Consider the following 6,077-nt stretch of genomic DNA (forward strand, 5'->3'; position numbering starts at 1 on the left):
TGGTTACTTCACTGTCACTGTGCTGGTGGATAGAAAGACAAAAGGATTTTTTTAATCTTAGGGGAGGGTTTGAAGTTCCGGTGAGACCAGAGCAAATATACAGAACATAAACTTGAATTAGTCTTTCTGTTTAGTGAATCAATAAAACAGGGAAGTGTGAAGAGTAACCTGGATCATCTATCAAAGTGGAGATATGCTCCTCTTCTCACTGCCTTGTAAACAAATGCCTTTAGCATTCTAGTACCCAGGAGAATCACAGACAAAAGGACAGACATAGTTTTCAGTTTGCAGGTGTACTGCCAATGACAAAAACAAGGGAAGATGAGAACTGAGCAAGCTGCTTTCCCAAAAATCTCTAAAGTAGTTCAGTCTAAAATTCCCAAGTGACAACTCATGTATACAAAGATATCTCTTTGCTAACTGCAGTAATGAAGAGTGTATTTTATGCAGAATGCTGATAAAATTACATAAGGGAGAAAGTGTGTCCTAGGTTTGAAAAGAGTGGAAAAAAAAAATCAAGTAAGAAAACATAATTATGTCAATAATGGAAGCTTGCTTCTCTCCATCAGGAGTCAGATCAGCAATCATAGATACAGCTCTGTGAGAAAACCCAAATCTGATCATAATACCGAATGAGTGGATTTGCCGTATTTTCAAATCCATAATGATGAGTGGCAATTAGTTAGATAAACTGGATTATGAAAAAGTAAAAATCTACTGAAATAACTCAAATTACTATTGCTTTTTACTTCTTTTGGTGTAAATTGTGCACTAATTCTTTTTCAAGCAATACATAAGCAGTAAAAGAAACTGTAACAAGGGTGAAAAAAAAAGAGGAATAGCAAGAGCTATGCTGATAAGAAAGAAAATGCTGCTCAGAAGCATAAATCACTTCTACTGCTTCCTTGAAGAGGTAAATGTCTATGTGAATGTAGATTCCTCCTTGCTACAGATTAGGTAATGTACACTTTAGACATCATCACTTCTTTGGTTTTGAGGATGTACTCCATTTTTCATGACAACGCCCTGATAAAAAGTCATAGATGATGGTATTGCATGTGACAATGAAGAGTGAATGTGTGACAATGCAGTGGTTAGGGAGCGAAGACACCCTCAAGAAATCAATGACCCATTGACTATATGTGGAGAAGTCATCAGCTGCTTCATTCCTGCTTTTTAATCCAGCGAAGTTGACAAGGACCAAATACAATTGCCAAAATAAGGTGTTTAGTAGCCTACATGTACTGAATTACTGTTTTAATTCCAGTTTCTTGTGGACAAATTATCTGTATCATATCTTTCACCCTTGATAGTGGATCACCCGCTGTTCTGATGAACTGTTGGGGATTTTCTCCAAGCTGTATTTAAAGTATGTAACTGATGTGTTTAAGGAAAATTGCAAAGATAATGGGCAAAGACCCTTTGGTCCAGAGCATATGAAAATGTCATGAAGAGATCTACTTTGTTTTTGTGGTAATCAGGGACATCTTGTATGTAATTTTTTTCACTTCTGCTTCCCCACTTCCCTCCCATCTATGAAATCAAATCAGTCACTTTTCTTTCTCTGCAAACTGATAAAAGATCTCCAAGTAGAAAATACAGTATATGAGGTCAGTATGGTATTATATCCTATACATTTCATCAGCAGACACACAGAAAAACTTTTCTTCAGGTTTTCCAGTCCTTTGTTTAAGCTCCAATTTTTCTCATAGTTTTTCAAAAAATGCAGTTGCTACAGTAATTAGAATGAAAGAAGGGAGGGAATAAAGTAAATATAAATGTTAAATGGGAGAGAGAAAGACAGAAAGCTGCTGGAGCACAGATTATAAATTAATGCTGCTATGCTGCAGAACAGAACAATTTTGTGGAAGATATTTTTTGCCAGAAATAAAAACCTAGCCAAGCAATATTTTGAAGCATGCCATTACCCTCAGGGTGGAATCTGGCAAAAGAGTCAAGTTGTTTTGTATGTTACCTTTGAAACTGTGTGGTTTTAAATCTTAGCTTGTGCTTCATTGACACGCAATTCCAAGCATACATAAAGGCATACTGCTAAAACAGCTATAAATGGTTATTTTTTTACTGTTTGATCACCTCCCCTGTAACCACTGATTTCTTTCTAACTATTATAACTGTAGTTTCTTGCATTCAAAGTCATTCCTCAAGGACAACAAAGGATGCCAATAAATTCAAAGGCAAGAGTGTGAAATGAAATATGTTTGGCCTTTTATATGTAGCATCCAGCTATACAAAATTTATGCTTTAAACTGTCAATTAAATAAGCAGCATGAACTTTTTCTTAGTGACTAAGTAATATCCTAATACTGTCCAGTGCTTGGTGACAGAGCTCTAAGAGGCCACAGTGGTGCAATAGGGACAACTAACAATGGATTGCGGATTGTTTGATTACCACGTAAGCAATGTAGACTAAGCACAACATGTGAATTAAACTATCACAATGGCAATTTGTAAAACTTATGCAAGAAATTAATTTTAGCATTATTTACTAACACTTCAAAAGAGACAGTAGGATTTGGTTAGTCTTCTTATGTTACTTACTGTCTGCTTGTGCTTCTCTCTGCCCTCTTCAATTTCTGTTGTTTCTACCATGGATCAAATTTCTTGTGTAGGTTATCAGGTGATAACAGATTCTTTTTGAGTATTTATCTTACCACTGCATATTAACTCAAGCTCCTAGCCTTGTGATGGGCATTACCCTAATACGGCTTTTGCCCCAAAGAGATTCATCCTGATAATATGAGGACTTCAGTAAAGGATCTCATTTTTGCTTTTAAATAAATGACCTGTTATTCAAAGACAATTGAATTGGTGTTGTCTATAAACACTAAATGTTAGTAGAATGTCTGAAGTCTTCAAAGTTAGCAAAAAATTATTTTTAAACATCTGATCCTGGAGATGAGAAGATTCAAGATAAGCATATGTGAGAGTCTGGGGTTTATATAATTATAGAAAATTAAGATATTGATGTATGTTTAGATGAATAAAAGCCTACAGTATTTAATTGCCTGAAACAATAATGTAATATGAAATTATAAGATATATTGTACATGTCCTACCTTAATTATAGTTACATATTCTGATTTTCATCAGCATTCCAGCAGGCTGAATAAAAAAATTCTGCAACACATAACTCTATAACAAAGGAACACAACAAAATGAAGATGAAAAGAGATATAGACAGTGCTCATGAGTAAGAAAAAAAATGTCAGAGCAACCACACCAGCGTAGTTAACCGAGTAGGATTTCTGAACACAAATCCATCAAGCAATACAGGGGTTATGTATGCAGTAACACTGATAATGGAGATAGTTTTTGTAAGAGAGAAGAGGAAAAAGTGTTTTAATGATTGCTGCATGAATACTTTACTAGTAGAGCTTGCTGCTCTTCGTACATAGAAATAGTGATGTCATTTCAAGTAGTCTTACTCCAGACTAAGAGTTTTCCAGTGAATTAATCAGATTTTAGTCATACCATTTAACAGTTGAGGAGCAGGTTCAGCAAATGGTACAGCTAGAGTAAGTTTTTTGAGATGTCACTAATATTGTCTTTTAAACATGACATTACTTGAATCAGTGCTGTGCCTTAGAAAGTGAAAACTATACTGTCCTTGACATTACCCTCACTAAATAATATTTTTTCACATATATCAGTCCATAAAATGTTTGTTAGAACTGATGGTATCTAATTTTGAACACATTTTTTTTCATAAAATCAGACATTAAAAAAAACTACCTCCTTTTGATTTATGGAAACTCATTATGATGCATATAGCAGACTCCTGACTCAATCAAGTTATTTATAAAACAATGAGCACAAGAGAGCCCACCCCCCCACAAAATGCCTATTGTAGGAAGAGCTCCAGTTTAACTTACAAATGGAAATGAATGAAAATTATAAAAAGTAGAAGTGAAAGTAACCATCACATCTTACCCAAAAAAATGCTTGAGCTTTGAGATTTTCTAAATGTTTGAGCTCTTTGGAATCTCAACCCCTTCAGAGAATGACCACAGCATTATATTAGGTATTGCATCAACAGGATTTTTTGTGTTCTGAAAGATATGAGAGTTTTTGAAAAATATTTGTTGTTTTAAATTCATTCATTAGCTTTAAAGAAATATAAAATAAAAATAAATAACTTCCGAAGATTCCCTGCCCTTCCTCTTCTCTTGTGGACACATTTCAAAGTATGTTCTTTTGAAATAGTTACAAATTACAATTTGACCAAGTTCTACTTTGGTTAGCATTTATGAAACTAATTTCTGAATGTCATAGTCTTTCCTGTTTAGGAAATCTAGACATAGATAATCAAAAAAGTGATTGTATGCCATGGCACTACAAAATGACTAGTGAAGCACTTCATCACAGCCCCTCGTCCATGCTACAGAGTGAGCCACAGAGTAACTCAGGCTTTCACACGCTTGTGCCATCATCCTTTGACTAAAAGAGACTTTTTCAACCTGCCATGATGTACTCAGTATTCTCTTTCTTACATCCAATGTCCAAGCTGAACTCAGCATTAGATATTGTTAAAAACAATTAGTTCTAAAGCCTGGGGAGAAGGGAACAGAATAAGGCTAACATTTCTCTGCATCAGTGGTTATAATAAAAATATGCTTTTGCCTTTTTAACTTCAAAAATTACATTTTACTGGCTGAACCAAAGCCTCAGCTAATGTTTAAAAAGAGGAGAATGTTGAGTAATTTTCAACAACAAAAATATATTCCTAATGAACCTTTAAGCAAATCTTCTTGCTGAACTTGTTCCTATACCTGAAAAGAAGCTCCAGTAGTTCACACACCACTGCCTACTCTATGTGTAAAATAAACCAAAGAAATCCCTGACTAATATATACCAGAAGAAGCCTAGATTAAATGGATTTTCAAAATGAGATTGTAAAGTTGATATTAATCATAGTATCTCAATGAAGTTATCATTGTGTTGTGGGCTTTTAAGATACCATGCTGCATATTGTATGTCATTCTTTATCATGGGAAAAACCATAAGGGTGTTAGATTTAGCCCAATTCACTAATTTTATTCACCTTCAATAATATGCAGTTATGAGTTCACACAATTAATAAATAAGTTTAATTTCAAAAAACCAAAAGTTTTAAGCATGGTAACCTGGTTGTGGAACATATTTCTAGTAGTATTAGAGCGCCAAGAAACTAGCTAAAATGGAACTAGATAAGTTAAAGGAAGGGATTAGATGATGTGGTTCCCTATAATATCAGGGGCCTGGACTTGATAACCCAAGATCATTTCTAGTCCTATCTGCTGCAGAAAAAGATACTGATCTTGCAGATTAGTGAAGCAACCTTAGCTTAGCAAAATACTAAGAGCTAGATTCTATCTCAGAGTCATAACAGGTATGGTACAGAAAGACTGATAGAAAAGAGGTGCACAAACCATACTATAGAGGAAGATCTCTCATCTTTAAAAAGTATGGCATTCACTGTGTCTCAATGTTTTGCTGATCCCTCCTTTCTCTACCTAAAAGGAAAGAAGAAACAGGTAACCAAGTCAAGCAGATTTTTTCTTAGTAAAATCTTAATTTGGAAATAAACACTAACCCCAGTGTTCACAAAGAAACATATCTATCTACAACTGACTCAAAAATATTTAAGAGTTCGATCGATCTATTTTGTATTTCTTTTCCATTGATCTGCTTTAATGCTTCAAAGAAAGCACATCTGATTACACAGCTGGGTGGGAAAACAGAAAGGCCACATATAACAGCGTCTCAGCTCTCCTATGCAAACCACTTCTGGTTCCTATTGCACAGTGGAATTATTGATGACTGGATTTGGTACATATTCCACGATAAAGACTAGACACTGAAAATACTACAGTGCTTTGTTGCATATATTGATATAAATCGATAAAAGCAAGCACCAGTATATATTGATAAAAGCACCAGCTGCCTTTTTGTCCAACCTCTGAAGAATAGCTGATGATTTTCTTCAAAAGTCACCTATTAAATCTTATTTTAATAGGCCATTAGAATCTCTGTAGGTTTGTTATTGAACATAGGCTGGAGATTGTTACCAGGAGTGA

General features: G+C 34.7%; 1 long non-coding RNA gene across 1 annotated transcript; it reads right to left on the reverse strand.

Annotated features, from left to right (window-relative positions):
* Window positions 1-3,077: 3,077 nt before the first annotated feature.
* On the reverse strand, window positions 3,078-5,505 carry LOC120322593. The gene is made up of 3 exons (XR_005562388.1): window positions 5,430-5,505; window positions 3,952-4,070; window positions 3,078-3,153 (listed from the first exon to the last, which is right to left on the reverse strand). It is a non-coding gene; the product is annotated as an uncharacterized LOC120322593 (long non-coding RNA).
* Window positions 5,506-6,077: the final 572 nt, after the last annotated feature.

This window comes from Pipra filicauda, unplaced genomic scaffold (assembly GCF_003945595.2).
Source record: "Pipra filicauda isolate LSUMZ 115617 unplaced genomic scaffold, ASM394559v2 scaffold134_size1991817_pilon, whole genome shotgun sequence".
NCBI lineage: Eukaryota > Metazoa > Chordata > Aves > Passeriformes > Pipridae > Pipra > Pipra filicauda.